The following is a 17,958-nucleotide window of genomic DNA, read 5'->3' as shown; positions in this document are numbered from 1 at the left end:
GCCTTGGTGGTTTGCAGGCTGAGCCAAAGCCAGTCAGTGAGGCCAGGGCCTGCGTGGCCCCAAACGCCGGGGTAAGCCCCAAAGCCCAAATGGTGAGTGTGTGGATGAGACGTAGCAAAATGTTTGGGTGCAGAAATAAAGAGGATGAGAAAGAAGCAAAGAGGAACCCCCCAGTCCCCGGATGGGAGGCCTGAATGTGGGGTTGTGCCCTTGCACTCCGGGTTGTGGTGGAAAAAGTGCGGAAATTGAAGGAAGAGAAGTATGACCTGGGAAACAATGAAGTTGCTCCCAGCTGGGCATCACGACTCTGGGGACCTCTGGTTTTCCTCCTCCCAGGATGGTGGGGACTTGTTCCCTCTGTGGGGGCAAGGAGCCCACACACAGTTACTAAAGAAGAACAGGAGGAGGAGGGCAGATGGATCCCCCCAGGGGCCGTGGGTGAGGGAGCGGGACAGGGTGGTAAGGCCTGCTGAGGTGTCTTTCCTCCCCCTTCCCCCCCATGCTGGCAGGGTGCAATCTGAGGAGGGTGTGCAAATGCCAAAGAGGGGAAAGGGAGCAGTTTTGAAGTTGATGTGATGGTGATGATGGCAGAGTCAGAGGGATGGTGCTGGACGTGCTCCAGCTGCAGCACAAACTGGAAACAAAATGGTACTGGATTGTGGACGACGCTGTGTGGGGAAAGATAGGATGATGCAGAAGAACACAGATGGAAAGGTGGTAAACCCATCTGGGCAGCTCATTCAATGCAACAAAAACCTGTGTTAGTTTGTCAGGTGAGCGAATTGCCAACATGCGCTGATCATGTCAGAAACAATACCCAATCTGGCCTGCAGGACCAAGGGGTAGAGTTTGTAGCAGCTAAAAGTTCAGACTGTGATGATGTTAACTCCTGTAATCTGAGCATATATACACATTGTACATTGTTAATTGCTATTATCTGGCGCCAGGGACAAGGGCAGAGTTTAATAAATGTATATTAAGATTGTGATGTTGTCGAAAGTAAAGTTTATAGAGGATATCTGTTCAAACAGTTCTTAAAATATATGTTTCACAGAGGTAAGGGGTGCAAAGTATTGGATGTAAATGACAGAGTGGGTGGCAGGGGACTTACGTTGGAGACCTGTGCAGGAGGAGGCAGTCCACTGCCCTGTGCCAGTCCCAGCTGGCTCTGAAACCAGGGTAAACACCCCATCACCTGCCAAAACTTTATCCAGTCAGGGAGTCCATAGTGCACCTGCTCAGACATGCTGAAGAAAAAGTGGCAGCCATTAGTGGCAGGAGAGGCTCCTAGTGAGACATGCTGAGTAGACACTGTGGAAGATGCTCTTGGAGACACGTGAGGGAAAGATTTCAGGGTTATATGAGATACTCCCGGGGTACACGAGGGAGAACCCAAAAGTTTAAAGAAGAGAGAAAATAAAGGAGGCATCCAGGGGACCCAACGGTCCTACCCTGGGCTGCACAAAGCATAGCCAGAGCCTCTATGCTGACCCATTTACCTTTCCTCCCAGACTGTGCTGTCTCTCCTGTGGGATACGGAGGTCATATAATTTATAAAACTGCACATATATGTGTGATTAAAGTGCTTTTGTATCCAAGTCCATTTAGTCTCCACACTGTCATACGCTCTTAAACCATGACAGTGCATGTTTGAATAAGAGGTAGTAATAACTTCTCAGGGTGGTTAAGGACACTTCTGTCATATGCTGTTGGACAGGAAAGTATTAAAAGCCTTCAGACTAAGCAGTTGGTCAATGTTAGATACCTCCTGTGATAAATGGTGGCTTGTTAAAACATGCTGGATACCTTTAAGTAGGCAGAGATGCTACATAATGGGGAAGGAGAGAGGTGAACAGAACTGAAAATTACCAGCAGCAAGGCAGTCATAAGTGGACAGGATTTCATAGCACCAGTGAAGTTAGTTTAAATGGTGGGATAATGACAATGTGAACGAAAAGAAAAATGTTGAAGTAGCTTTCCTAACAGACCGCGGTAGACCTGAAGGAAAAGAGATTGTGGTGGTAGATTTCAAATTATCTATAAGCATTTGTGTCTTGAAGACATACTTAGCTGGCTGTTTATGTATTAATTCTTGCTGTGTTGCGCATGAGAAGCTTTGGTAGGACTTCATGCAAGTTGTTGAAAAATCACAAATATGATGGCACTTTATAATTTGTTGATGTTTTCCAATTCCCCTCACCCTAAAATGTAGATTCTAGCACAGTGAGGCCCGGTGGTTTATGCCTACAGTTCTAAATTAAGGGGTACTTCGCTTTATTTTTCTCATAAGGTGAACTCTGGTGAAAAGTGAACAATTTTGTAGTCTTTGTGAGGCCCCGGTAATCCACACAAGTGTTGAACAACTTGTAGGAACAGAGTTTCGGTTGTCCTAGGAATCCATATATTCCATAGTTCAAGCAGTTGAAAGCACTTGTAGTTGCTCTGTTGCTGGCATCATTAAAGTGCCTTTGCTTAAAAGAATGTGTACCATTTTAAGGGTAGACTGTTTGCAAACATATGTATTTCCTAGTTTATACACTTTATAAACATAAGGTGCTGCTACTACTTCAGACATTCTTTGAGCTTCAAGACACTTTATACTGCTGACAAAATCTCATGGTACACATGTCATTGTTGGCTGGTTATTGGAAAAGAAAAGGGAAGACAAAATTACACCAAAGTATTTGTATAGTATCATTAGACAAAAAAATCAGTGTAGAGTGAGGAGTATAAAAACTGCCTTTGAGTTTATACTTTCCAAGAAAAATTGTATATGCATGTCCATTCGTACAAGTGGTCTTACATGCACACTGGACAGTTTGAAAGATAAGAACTTGAATCATACCAAGATAAATATGAGCATGGATCTTGGATTTTTGTTTCAAGATTTGGCTTTTGACCTTACTTGACTGAAAAGATTCAGTTTATTCATCCAAGGAGAAGAAATGACAAGGCTGTGGTAGAAGATACTGTCAAATCTCTTGGATTGTATTAATACTAAAGACCATTTTAGAACTAAATAGTCTACCTAACCTGTTGGTTGTATGTAGTTCTTCTTTAATTTGCAAAATGTATGATTTGAACAATGCTATGAATTAATCTAAAACAATTTCTCTTTTGTGTTCTAGGTAAGAGAATATTGGGTTTCTCACTATAATCAGACTACATCAAGGTAACAGATTTCAGGTATCCGAAGCCTATGATGGGACTATAATTGTGTGTGCATGTATGTGGACATCAGGTTCTCTTGCATATGAAAAATGTCTGAATCAGTAATAGATTTGGTTTCCAAAGGAAAAGTAGCCATCTTTAGCAAATCTTTAGCAAACCTTGAAAATCTAATAGAAAGAATTATGTTCTATGCTATAGTCTCATTAGGTTATGTTCTACTTTTCTTCTGTGGAAACTATTTAATTCATATTGTTACCACACTGGTTGTATTTTATATGTCTATATGTTTGTGAAGTAAGACTAAGACAACAATATGGTCACTTTGTGAAGTGATTTAAAAAATAAGGAAAAAAAAGGAAAAAAAAAATAGTTTCATGCAAATAGTAAAAAAGTATGGAGTTGCATAGGTTGTTCACAATATTAAAGTAGAAAGATTCTGAAATACCAGTGTGCCAGAAGGATACATCGTGCTTGCCTCTGCTTGTAGATAGTATATGTAGGCCAACATTTTGCTAAAAAGTGGGATTAGCACAGTTTGCAATGCTGTGTAGACTGATGTGCTCAAGCATCCAAAATATTTATATTATCACAAGTTATAATCTCCTAAGTCTCAAAAAAAAAAAAAACCCAAACAAAAAAACCCCAAACAGTTAAAAATCGAAATTACCAGACTCTCTTTCTTGTGTTCCTTAGTGTTTTCTGTGCTAAAACAGGTCTTTATCCAGCTTGGTTTTATTCTTTGATTAAAAGTTAATATTAAATACGGACAACTTTAAAAAAAAAAAAAGGACTGTTTTCCTTTTACCTCCTTAGTCAAGATTTATGGATATGATTCCTGTAAGAGTCTTGTATTTTGAATAGACAATTGAACCTCATTTATCAACCTGGTTACTGAAGTAAAATACAATGGATTCCTTGTGGTTAAGCAGTCAGCAGTAGTTTCAGCCAAGATTCAGTACTAGAATGTCTGTCACCTACAGCTTTCAAAGATTTTCCTGGAAAATTAAATTAAAATTGATACCTATTTTTGCACTCACAAATAATCTGTAGTTTTGCAGTCCTTGATGTGGTAGTTTTCCAGCAAGAGTAGTATGTAGCATCTTGAAAACAATCAGAACATTTATGGAAGTCTTTCTTTCATTGATTGCATCCTATCTTTAAAATACAACTTTAAAAGTAATGGTAGTGCTGGTGTATCCTTGATAATGTTGTATTCACATTTCAGCAACTGAGATTTTTTGTTGCCAGTATCTGGACTGTTGGATACTGGCATGCATAAAATCCTACAGCTACACAAAGGCAAGTAAACAGCATAAATCCCTTACTGCTAGACAGAATGCTGTAATGAATCTAAATGGCTTTTTAAAGGTAGGGTTTTGTCAGATGTCCAGAGACTTCAAGATTATTTAGCTAAAGTAGAAATCACCCAGAGTACTTTCATGAATAACATTGGGATGGGTGTGTCTTTCCTTGTCCAGCTGCATTTTGAATGCCTTGTCAGTGTCATTGGATCAGCATAAGATTGATAGTTATTTGATATAACAACATCTGTTGTTCTGTGATGTACTTCCAGCAGATGCTCTTACTTTAAATGTAATATGCTATTTGTTTTAATCTTGGAGCATGTTACCTGTAGCAGATGAATGGTAGTAAAGTTGCGGTGCAGGTTTTGAAACCATGGATTTGTATCTCTGGTCAAATTGATACCTGCAAATTGTGCAGAACATCATTAAGTTTAATAAGGATGGCAGTTGGAACAGCTTCTGATTTATTCAGAAGATTGGCATAGAGAATTGTTCTGACTATAGGGCAATTTGTCCTTTTTTCTTCCCCCCTTTCCATCTCTCCCTGCCCCCAGTAGCCATTCTTTTTTGTTCCTGGTGAATTAATGAAACAGCATGGACGTGTATCTTATCAGAACTAGAAGACTTTTCCCAAAGTTTGTCACTATGTTTTTACCTGTCCCACCATATGAAGAGTTGTAATGAAAAAAAAAGTCCAGAGATGAAATCTGTAACTTAATTGTCTTTGCATATATAGCATGCTGGCAAATGGTCTAGACAAAGATAACTTTAAGATATAATCAGTGTTTCCTACTTTATATAAGTGCATGATAGTATTTAAGATAAATAAAATAAATAAAATAAAAAATCATAAAGTACTTATGTAGTCAAAGGGAAGTTTTAAGTAAAAAACACTCCTTTTCTAGCAGGACTATTAAAACCAGAATATTGTAGAATGCAATGCTCTTCAATATGTTTACACAGCAGGCATTCCATATTTCTTGGTATTAATAAGTCCACTTGTAATTACCGTTTCCTTCTTTCAAGGAGTGGCATGCTATTACTTAACTTGTATGCAAATCCTGGTTTCTGTTACAAAGCTACAGCAATCAAGAGAATCTCATCTAATGACAGCATCTGCTGAATGCTGTTAAAATTCTTCATACAAACACAGACAAAAAATCTGGGTAGCTGTAGATGTTTTCTTGCATATTGCTGGCTATTTAACCAGTGTGCAATCTGAAGTTACTTTTCTGTTTAAATTTTTTAATAACTGAAAGAATGTTTGCATTAATAACTGCATATTTATGTTTTACCCAAAGAGAACACAGAAAGTTGTATAAGGCAATGTAGCAGTTCCTTTTCCTGTCTCTGTCTTCACCCTGAAGTCTCAAGTCAGTATGTTTGCAATACCTGTTTTGAGAATTTTATCTTTCTTAGGGTTCTGTGGAGAAGTAGAAAATTCTAGAATTTCTTTGACCGTGGGAGAGCTCAGTCCAGGCTTCTTCACATGGGGATTTCTTTGACACACATTAATTCTGCTTCTCTGTCAAGTACCCATGCATTTTAAGTAATAAGCTCTAGCTTCTTGGGCTAAATAGTGGTCTACCATACTTATTGTCATGGTTTAACCCCAGCCGGCAACTAGGCACCACACAACCGCTTGCTCACTGCCCCCCGGCAGGATGGGGAGAGAGACTTGGAAGGGTAAAAATGAGAAAACTCATGGGTTGAGATAAAAACAGTTTAATAACTGAAATAAAATAATAATAACAATAATAATAATAAATTGTAATGAAAAGGAAAATAACAAGGAGAGAGAAACAAAATCCAAGACAGACAAGTGATGCAAAGGAAAACAATTGCTCTCCACCAACCGACCAATGCCCAGACAGTGCCCGCCCCCCTTCCCCCCCAACCTCCCCCCTAGTTTTATTGCTGAGCATGACGTCATATGGTATGGAATATCCCTTTGGTCAGTTGGGGTCAGCTGTCCCGGCTGTGTCCCCTCCCAACTTCTTGTGCACTCCCAGCCTGCTCGCTGGTGGGGTGGGGTGAGAAGCAGAAGAGGCCTTGACTCTGTGTAAGCACTGCTCAGCAGTAACGAAAACATCCCTGTGTTACCAGCACTGTTTCCAGCACAAATCCAAAACACAGCCCCTTACCAGCTACTGTGAAGAAACTTAACTCTACCCCAGCCAAAACCAGCACACCTATATTGAAGGAGACATTATCAAAGTTCTTAAAAGATACATCTTTGGGTCCGTTAAGATTAATAGAGGTTTCTGAGCAGTTTGAAATAGCTAATCATAAACATATTAATGCAGTATAGTGTTACATAAAGCTACGTAATGCTTAACCAAAATGACTCTGCATAATTTGTGACAAAGGCTATTATAATCCATTAGCCATAATTTCCAAGGCAATTTTCAGTCAGTTTTAAGTTGTGACAACAGTGTGTGCTGTAAATTATTATATAAATTGCAGAGATTCTTGGTGTTTCATATAGTTTTCACGTACAACTACAACGTTATAAGCAGCCTTTTTATATGTGAGGTTACATTAGGGCAAATTGGATTTTTGTCTCTGTACCTATTGTGAATGGATGTACAGGTCCCTTTTATCACAGGTCCCTTTGTGATAAAAATTGGTAGGGATAACGGATAATTCCTCCTTTTACCTCTGCATCCCTAGTCTGGGAAAAAGTAATTGAACAGAAGGTTTGATTTTACCAGTAAAATAAAATGCCTTCAGTCTATGAGCTTTCTTGCCAGTGCAGGGATTAAATGAAATTTAGGACTATAAGTAGATTTATCAGGTTAAAAGCATACTGATTCCCCCCACCCCCCATAAACTGTCTAATGCCATGAATGAGGAGGGAGTTGTGCAGAAACATTAATATAAAATTAAGTTGTTAAAGCATGCACTTGTATTAAATATGCATGTGGAATCAAATAAAAGATCATGTGGAAAATGTATTTTTTGCAAACTTTCTTTTTGTACTTTATTTTTCAAAATTTAACATTCTTATATGATAGCCTGTGTGCATATTTCTTAAATCGATCTCCAAATTCAAGACTTTCCTACAACAGAGGAGCAATTAAAAGGGGAAGAACAAAGTTCCAAACTGCCTACGATAACATGTACAATGAGAAAAAACTAATTATATCCTTCAAAAGAATATTTAGTAATTATTATGTGGCTTTAATAAATATTTACTCCTTCCCTTATGCAATATAAGACCTTCTGCAGTTCTGAAGTAAATAATATTATTAGGATGTAAAAGTGAAAATATATTTTTTGCAGAATTCGTATGTTGTACAGTAACTTATGCTGTTGCTTTTTATGCTGTGACAGGCAGCAATCTGAAATTATTTACCTACTCCTTAAATTGCTGGCAAAGTAACTCAAAATCCTCCATTAGAATTCCTCCAAATGCAATGCTATGTTGCATTGTCCTTGACATGGGACACATTACTATCTCATATTTTAGCTTATAATGACAGACCATAAAATCTTAATGCCTGTACATACAAATCAATAGCACGCTGAAGCAAAGCTCATTTCTATAGTAATCAAATTATTCAGCAGAAAAGCCGGCAAAACTACTCTACTGTTGTGATAATAATTAAAGAAAAATATATTACTTTGCAAATCATATAATTTTAGTAGAAATAAAGCTAGAAAGCTAAATCAAAACTGTTTTCATATCAATCAAACACCAATTAATTTTTAACTAAAATTTTTAACAGGAAACCTTCAAAATTAAGCTGCTATTAATGCATTAAAAAGTAAATGCAAATATGTTGCTTTCCAGATCATAGGATTTCAAACCAAAAAGCAAGTTCTGGTGGAACACAGTCAACTAACTTTTCCTCATCTGAGTCATTCAACTTTTCATCAGTGCTCTTTTTGTTCCCCTTGATTTGACTATTCAAAAATTCCATTGCAGTCACCCAGTCATAAAAGATACATTTTTACATTTTTTCTCTTTTTTTTTTTTTTGCATACTTGGTTTGACAAAGTTCAATGTAGAAAAGAACAGTACTATAGTGTGTTCTAGCACTTTTGCTACGTTGAACAGCAGGTCGTTGTTAATATGGCCTGCATAGGTGACACTAGTAATGAAAACTCAGATCTCAGATGAAACTGTTCAAGCCAAAAATATAATGTGGATACATGTGATGGTGGTTGCTAGCCCATGTTAAAGTCTGTGCCTGCACATTTTGTTGCTGGTTAAAGATCGTTTGAGAAGGCATAATCACATTAACGCCACATATTCATTTAACTGTGTGGATGTTCCTTTAAAGTCAACCGCGTTGACTCCCTCCGTGTAAGTCAATAATATAACTTACTTATTCCCATGGGTATTGATTCCATTCTAAAAATCATGATACCCAAGTTTCCTATGCATTAATAATGAGAAATTCTTTCTGTGGGATGCTTTATTTTCTTCTGTCAAAGTACTTTTGAAGTAGTAGAAGAGAAAGTCTAGATTTGTTTTGTCCACTTATAGATTTATTAAAAAACAAAAAGGCTTATGTAGGCACTGACATTTATTGTCTCCTTCTGACCTATTACTAAGCCATTGCCGAATGCCTAGCACTGGATAGAAGTACGGATGTTAAACTTCGGTAGGAATCCAAAAATAACTATTTCCTATGTGTCTGTAGGTTAGAAGAAGACTCTTTAGTTAAACAAATATTTTGGTGGTTTTTTTTTTTTTTGTAGTTCTTCTGTATTCAGTTAATGCTAACCCGTCATTGTCTTAGGCTGCTTCATCTTGCCACTAAATGTTTTGCCTGCCTTCTTATGGAACTTGCAGTGCAGGAGGACTTAATGAATGAGTTTGATTTTTAACTATAAGCTTATGTCTCTTTATAATGAATGAGGCTTAAATTCATGCCTTAATATAAATACACGGTTAAGATCAGTTCCCTCAAAGGAATTTGTTTTATTTTTTCATAAGTCCTTAATTGCTTACTCTTGGTAGCAGTAAGTGTTGATATAGTAGCTTAGAGAATGCCCAGTTCAGAGAATTTACCATCATTATTTGGGATTTTCGGTGCTAGATCAATAAAAATAATTTGTGGATGAATACAGAAAACATTTTAGAAATATTCTCTAAGGACATTTTTCTTGACAATTATTGCTGTTCATGTGGAAGATGAGTTGGAGAATAGGAGTTGCAAACAAATAAGTGAATTAAATGCTGTAAGAGACTCAACCCATGACTTCTTAATTTTATACTTCAGTATGTAAGTCTACATACCCAGAGCTTTTGTTCCAGAATATTTTTGCTATTTTTGTTGAATAATTGGCCAAATATTTCAGTTATTGACCTGAAATATATCAGGCTCCAGGAAAACATATCAGTAATCCTTGTACTGTTAGAAGAAAATCTGATGAGTTAATTGGTTGCCATATTACCACATGTAGTATAAAAGGGATTTTTTTTCTCTTTTTTTTTTTTTTTTTTGGTCCTGCTCTACAAGTCACAGGAATACTCACTGCTGAAAACTCTTCTGCAAAATGCTGTTCACTTATCTTTGGAAAGAATTCTTCTAAAAAGGGTTCAGTCCAGGCATAGCATGAAATACCAGGGAGTTGGAACTTGGAAGGTGGCAACTATTACTTAAAAGGAAAAATATGCATTGGGAATGAATAGCAAATGTTCCACATTATGGTACCAAAAAGGCAAAATAGTTCCACCCTCTATTCACCTTTCTTCATTAAGTATTCTTCATTGGTATTTGCAAAGCAGGATGATCCTGACACTGTGCAGCAGGCAGCACTGACTGAGGAGTGAATGAAAGTTCCTCAATGACTTTCAGTTAATCAGTCTAATTACCTTTCACTCCGTCACAGTGGCAACATCAAGCTTGTGAGGGAAAACTCTTCAAGAAACATCCAGGTTTCTCCTGTTGTATTTTGTATTCTTCATGAGGGCTCTGCTGCAACAATTCATTTTAACATATACTTAATCCCATTAAAGTAAGTCCTTGAAGTCATAGAACACCTGACTCTGTGTTTAGGCTTAACCTGTTTTGATGCTCACTGAGTGGACAGAGGTATGTACTGAAGAGCTTTCCTGAATTGGGGTCTGGTAGCGAGGATGGAATTAAAACCTTTGCTTCATGAGTTATGAGCTTCCGTAGGTCACTGTAAGATCAACAGAATCACAGAATCATAGAATATCTCGAGTTGGAAGGGACCCATAAGGATCATCGAGTCCAGCTCCCTGCTCCTTTCAGGTGTCATCCTGTCTGCTTTTCCCCTTATCCTCCCAGAGGGTAAGTCTCTGGAAGATGAGGCAGTCTGGCACTGAGCTGCCACATTTTAAATTCAACCACCAATAATTTAAGTTTACATTTTTGCAGTAGACTTCTTGAATCACTAGAAGTGATGAGGTAGAGAGGGCATACTATCTATTCCAGGTTTGTCCACATCTAGTTTTTATGGCCACATAGTAAAACCGCACATAACAGTCATTGGCTAATACATCTGTAGATATGTTATCTACATTTTGTCTTTTTATATAACTCTACAACTTTAATTAATATCTCCTGTTTTGGAGAGAGCTCATAAAATTTTATTTATTCCTTTTTACTTCTGTGGCCCTCACTGTTCTCGCATGAGTCCAGCAGATGTTTGCCTATTGCATCCTTAAATCTATTTTCTTCTGTCATTTTAATTTTGCTGTGATTCAATTTAGTAATAACAGGTAGAAGCAAAGTAAAGTTTTTGATAATGATGCAAACTGTCAGAGGCTGAAAGCTATTCACAGTAAACACAGTTGCATATTCTGTGATATTCAGAAAAAGTTAGAAGAGGGTTAGTATATAAACCTGTAATCAGAGATCCTTCTCTTTATCACTACTTGGTCTTATCTGGATATTTTGTTATTTTTAACACTATTTTTGAAAATTGATTTTATAGATGAGTAAAAAACCCTGTGCCAGAAATGAAATGACTTGTTTTCTCCTGAGTGATGTATTAGATGCGCATTTGTCCCCACGTGTAAAGTCTTTGTTTTGGCCCACATCTTTTCATTCTCTTACTTCTGAGCATGTTTGCACAGCCACATACGGAATCCAAATAGCAATAATCTGTGTAAAGAAAGTACATCAAAATACCTCAGGTGCTCTATTTAGATAGAATATGCATCTAAATGGATTTAGATGTAATATGCACTTTGGCAAAGTGCCATGACTTTCAGACTTAACTGTAGGAAGAATCAGCAATGAAAAACAACCAAAGTTGGAGAAGGCAAAGAAATACATATCGTCTTTTTGTGCATGCTGAATTTGGAAGGGCATTTCAGTATAATATGTGATTGTATTTGAAATGCAGAATGCTGCAAAACAGCCTGTTCTGTTAACCGTTAGCATTACTGATACAGGCTCTTTATGTGCAATCTTCTGTCCTCTGTAGTTGATTCAGTGGTGGTCAGTTTATACACGTAGACGCCCGGAAGTCTACTTGGGAATCTCCCACCCAGCCTACTGGTCGCCCATCACACTGTACCTTGCACTGCCATCCTCAACAGTCACAAAATTTCCCATTAGAAACTAAGGATGGTGCCAGATCCACAGTCACCTTCGGAAAACAGCTCTGCAGCAGCATTTGTCCCTGTGCCTGACTGATTTGTAAACTAGTGTCTCTGAGACCTTGTAACACTAGATTTAGCATGTCTGTTCAGTAAAACAAAGTGACTCCTGTAGTGAAAAGTCCTGTAATGGAAATGAATGTTGTTTGTTCTTGAGGGCTCTTTGTTTTCCATTGTTGCTCTAAACTACTTCTTGAAGTATCCAGGATAGGTGGTACTTATGAGCACCCTCTGTGTGCATGTCTGTTACCGTGGGGAAGGAGGGGAAGAAGGAAACATGAGTTTGCTTAATAAGGATGTTTACTTCATTTTCTCAGTGAGGCTTTTCTATTGAAGAAAGTGTTGGAGGTTGAGCTGTTCAGACCTTGACAGGTTATATATCCCCTCAGCTCCCATATAATTAATGGAAAAGAACCCTTAACAATATTTTGGTTTGAGAATCTTCACAAGAAGAAGTGACAGAAGCTGAGCCTATTATCCACCTTACCCTGTCTGTAATCTTATATCTCGTCTGCCTTTCAAGTGCAGATTCAGTGCCTCATCATTCCCCTTGCTGCATGCTACTGACCCACAGGGTCTGCTTCAATCCTGATATGGGTCAGTCAGTCATGGGATGGATTGCTGACTACACTGCAGGAGATTAAAATGTTTCCCAGGGATCATTGGTAGGATGAGAGAAAGGAGGCAGGGGAAGTCTAAGGTAACATACATCACTGCAGAATTTCACTCAAAGGAGTATTTTAATTTAAATATCTCTATTAAGAGTTTAATAGAGTTGTAGCTTCTATCCCCACTGTGCTGACATGTAACTAATTTTCTCCCCCCATCCTTACTGTTTACACTCACTTCTTTCCACCAAATGTCCTTTTCCTTAGGATTAATAGAGATACACTTGAGTTGCTGCATATCTCTTGTAGGAATCAAAATCGTAATAGGAAATATTTTTGCCTTCAAAAGCAAGTGTGTGGCATAGTGATGCTTAAAAATGAAAGAGGAATTTGAAGTCTTCAAGGACAACTCCGTGAGAGCAAGCGGTATGCAAAGTTGTGAGTACTTGTAGGAATAGGATGGAAGCAGTAAAGATGCAGGCAAAGAATAAACATTCCTCATACCTCCTTGAAGATAGAGCCAGTCATCCCTCACTGAAAAGAAACCTGAAATGAAATTGAGCTTCACTGTAGAAGAGAAAGCTGAAATAATAGGAACTGCAGAAAACACAACCTGGAGGTAATAGTGAGATTGTATGAAAATGTAGATGCAGATATTGAGAGAGGCATATAAATTCTACAAAAGAAGTAGAAAAGACCTAGTAAAGAAGCCTAGCAAAGTGTCACAGAAACACTTGTAACATTACTGTAAGTGGGTTAAAAGAATTCTTCAAATTAATAGTTCCTAATAGGTTCGTGCTTTCTCCAGACCAAATCTAAGATTCCTTTTGTATTCAGAAAAGAGTTTTTCATATGCTCCTTGTAAATAGCAATGATTTCTGTATCAAAGAAATACTGATTCTATCCTTAGCTTCCCTTCCAAGCAGAAACCGTCTGTAAGACCCCAAGCATTAATTGGTGGTCTGGCTCAAATGGATAAGCAAATTCCTCAACACTAGTACACTCAGTATTTTCAAAGTTTATTTTAACCGTTGAATAACGTCATACAGATGTGTGTGTGCATACATACGTTTATGCTTATACATACACCCATAAAATACGCTTAAAAAGCAGTTCTGTGGGGGAGACTGATTTTGGTCCCATTCCTCTAACCATTCTTGAGAGAGGATCTGTTACCCTTTGCACTAATGGTTACACTGAGAAGCAAGCATGGAATTCAACTTCCAAGTGCCTTTCCTAGTGTATCTAGCCAAATTCTAAACGATTATAAAAGAATGGCAGGCTGGCATAGGGGATTCGAAGTCATTTGCTCCTGCACTGGCATACGTGTATATGTAATGGTGCAGTATGATCAGGTAGATTATAGAATGGAGTAAGGGGTTACTCTATGTTTGCCAGTCCTCTGCCTTGTTTGAGACAGGATGTCAGATATATATCCTTAAGGAGAATATATTCATGCTGTAAGTTTGGTGAGTCTTCATACTGCTAAACCAGTGGTGTCCCTGGCATACTGAGAAATAGGAGCTACAGGCTAAAGTCCTCTTCTGCCACCAGGAGGGAAGTGAGTGTTGCTCCTTTTTTAAGCAGAGGATTAGCAGGGCGAATTGTAATATAGGCTCAGGTCTTACTTTTAAGCAGCCTGTCAGCATAGTGTATGCGCAAGGAATGGTGCATGCAGTTGCTACCAGAGGAAGTGAAGAAAATAGGGAATTTTTTTTTTTTCAGATCTACAAGTGATGTTGAAAGTCCGGGTTTCCTGCAGGTAGCCTGCAGTTGTAGGCACTGCCTGCTATTCCTCTGCTTAGGCAGAGCCTAAGCTTGCCTTTTTAAAATTTATTTTTATACCTTTATACCTTTCTGTAGTATTGATAGCTCTTTACCCAACTTTTCTTTTTCTTTCTGAGGATGGAATTTTGACTTTTTATAAGTTATGCACCCACGTGAACTAAAATACCAATAATACTTGAATCCCCTGTGCAAAGCCAAACCTGTGCAGCTAGTGCTATAGCTCAGCTCCAGCTGGCTAAAATTGCTGTACTTATGTGAATTCATACCGTATGTTAGAGTTCCTATTTTCCGGCTTTATGTTGCATCTTTAATAAGTTCTAGCTCTCTTCAGTTCATAAATAAAAGACTGTCCTTTCTTTTGTAGACAGGAGCGCCAGTTACAAATTACAGTAGCTGAATCCTGTTACACTGTAAATCAATTGTAGGCAAATAGATTTTCAATTATTGACGAACCAAATCAGCTTCTTTTGCTTCACTGTATTGTTGCATACGCTGGCAACACCGTTAAGTAGGAATTAGCCTCTAGCCTTGAAACTCCTACTGTTTAATTTGTAAGTGCTACTTTTCTGTGGTATTTTTTAATGCAACCTAGGCAGTGTTTTATTCTTAATTCTTATCCATCCTGGTAGATCTGTTAATATGCCATCTCTTCCTTTTCTATATGGAGCTCCGTGTCATGGTTGCCTTACATTTCAGTAAGGCTGTAGTTCTGCAAAGAGGCCAGGGGGTAAGATCCTTTCCCCTCCACCAGGTTTTCATTGATCTCCGTGGTCTTCCATGCGTGAACAGGGATCTGCCTAACTCCTTTTACAGAATCAGACCTGAAGCTTACCCTTGGAATATAATTTAGGCATTGGAAGTGAATGTCCCTTTTCTAGAAGGGCAGATCAGAGGCTGCCTTTGCAGCTGATATATAAGTAGCTCTGTAGGTCCCGCACAGAAGGTTGCAGTGTGGTATCTTACATGCTGTGATCCATAGAGGAGGTAAGCATTATTACTTCCACAATCCAAATTGCTGTGTAAATTAGCCAGGGTTTCAGGGTTTTAAAAGCTGTCTCTGTGATGGGTGTATAAATATATATATACACACACACATATATGTTATAAAATGTAAGAAATGCAGTTCATGATGTCCTCTGTTATTTGGAGTTCATTTTGTAGTTACCGACTCTTGCATTTTATATGCAAATGACTCATTATACTTTAGAAAAGGAATATATTAATTTGATTAATTTCTTACCTTATTTAAATCTTATGAAATGTCACCTGCCATTCAATCTACACACCAGTTATAACAAAACAACAAACAGTACAAAGAGGTGAAGCATTAAATTTCTCCTAATCACAAGGCAGATATGACAGGTCTCAGTTTATGCACACAGATGTTGCTGAGTGTGCTGAAAATATGGAGATATGTTTTTCTCCCTTCACAAAAGTCATTAGAATAAAATCTTTCATTTTAAATGTGTAGCTGAAAACGTTTGTTCCTGTGTCACGGAAAACAAACACAGAGTTCTATAAATTTTCTGGTGAGACTGTGAACTAGATTTGATTTTTTTTACAGATAGAAGCAAAATATAAATTAGTATCTTGCAAGTGTTGGGTTTTGTTTCTTGGTTTTTTTAAGGGTATGCTTTGCTGTGGGCTTTTAGAAATTCTGTTTCTGAAGCCTGATGTCTATTGAGAAGAAATAAATTCCTTCATGCCTTCATTAGATAGAACAGTAAAGTATTGTATCCTCGTGTGTTCCCTGGAGCATCCAGTGGGTAGCCTGTCAGTTCCATTACTAGAAGAAGGCTTCTCCCAGCTGTCATTAGCCATCCCTCATGTTTTGCTGTAGAATGTCTGTTTGAAATCTGTTGAATTTAGCTTCTTTTCTGTGAAAGAAGGGTATTTTTAAGTGTTAGTCCACTATTTAGGGCTTAAAGATCTAGTCTGTTTACCGTACTTGTTTGAGACTGGGCAGATAAACTATTCTATGCCAAAGCTTTACTTACTATGATATAGATGATTACAGCCTTCCTCGGAATTTTGTGAAACAATGATTTTTAACGTTTTCAACTTAGTTTGCTTTCTTCTAATGCGAGTGATGTACAATTCTAGTATAATAGTATTATTATTGTGATTGTTTTTTTACTCCATTGGAGGCTTGCAAATAGTTTTCTCATGGTGTTAGGCCTCACTACTATTTCCTGTTGAAGGCATTTGCGTCACCAAATGTTTCCTGAGACTGGCAAAGCGCAACATGAATTAGCATTTAAGCTTCATACGTACATATATAGATATATGTTGTGCTGCATCTATAATGCATGTTTTGCTCGTTATTCCTTTACAGATTTCTGACCACATATAAAACATGGGTGCTGACTGAAATATTTTCAATTTTTTTGAGAAAGTTATTCTAGATTTATGACTGCTTTGTGCGTTATCATCATGGAAACTATGAGACAGGTTAGAATGGCCTTGAGTAGAAAAAATGTAATATTTTCTTAGTTAAATATGCATTTGAAAAAGTATATTTCAAAAACTATTCCATATGAGTAATGTTTACCTAGATTAATAGTTTTATTTTTAAAGGCTTTAGACTATATTATATCATTGAATTGATGTTTATAAATAGCTTCCTTCCCTGTGGTTATGAAATATAACATTTACCAAACTTCTTCTTTGATGGAATTTGCATATGGCACATCATGATGATTAAAAGCCAGCCGTCTTTTCACAGCATGGCAAGAAATAGGATTTGATTTATCTTCGTTGCTCGCCTACCACTTGCTGTGACTGTACTTTTGAGATTTTAATATTCTCATTTCTCAAAAGGAGCTTGTTATGTAAAATATTATGTAAATATCTTTTATGCTTTGTTTTTGGCTTTCCATGTAAAAAAATAGTAATTTTAATGTGATGAGCAAATAAAGCAGAAAGGTGGGAATGAAAAGTCTTCTTAGCCAAACAGATTTTTGTCAAAAGAAGCAGATTTCTACTTATATATCTGAAAGAATTTAAGTACAGTGTAATGTGAACAGCGTGTATTGAGTCCCTTTCATATGAACTGTTTAGCAATTGATGAATGAATGGCTGGAAATGCGTCATTTCTAGATTTCCGTTCCTAACCTTTTATAGATTAGTGCAAGCACAGTGTGGTTTTCTAAGACAAACAACAGAGCACAAGCCTGTTGCATGTGGGCAGGCAGATCTCTTCTTCTGCCCTCCTTCCTCATGCTCCCCTCTCGCAACTGCCTCCCCAGTAGCAAATACGGTGCAAGGTCCAGACCTCAGGCTAGTCAGGCTGTGATGTGATAATCTTTACAGGATGGAGATGCAACAGCATGTGTCGGCTACAATAAACTACATTTTGAAAGAGTAGGGATTGTGTATTCCTGTTGCATCTGCTCAGACTTTAACACTCTCCCTTTTAACGCTGGCCTTCCCGACACAAGAGATTTGATCAAGGTGTTCTTCAAAATTCTGTGCCGTGCTGGGAAAGTCTAGTATAAAC

The sequence above is a fragment of the Pygoscelis adeliae genome, unplaced genomic scaffold (assembly GCF_000699105.1).
Source record: "Pygoscelis adeliae isolate BGI_AS28 unplaced genomic scaffold, ASM69910v1 Scaffold124, whole genome shotgun sequence".
In the NCBI taxonomy this organism is placed as follows: Eukaryota; Metazoa; Chordata; class Aves; order Sphenisciformes; family Spheniscidae; genus Pygoscelis; species Pygoscelis adeliae.
Note: the sequence above shows the minus strand (reverse complement) of the source record.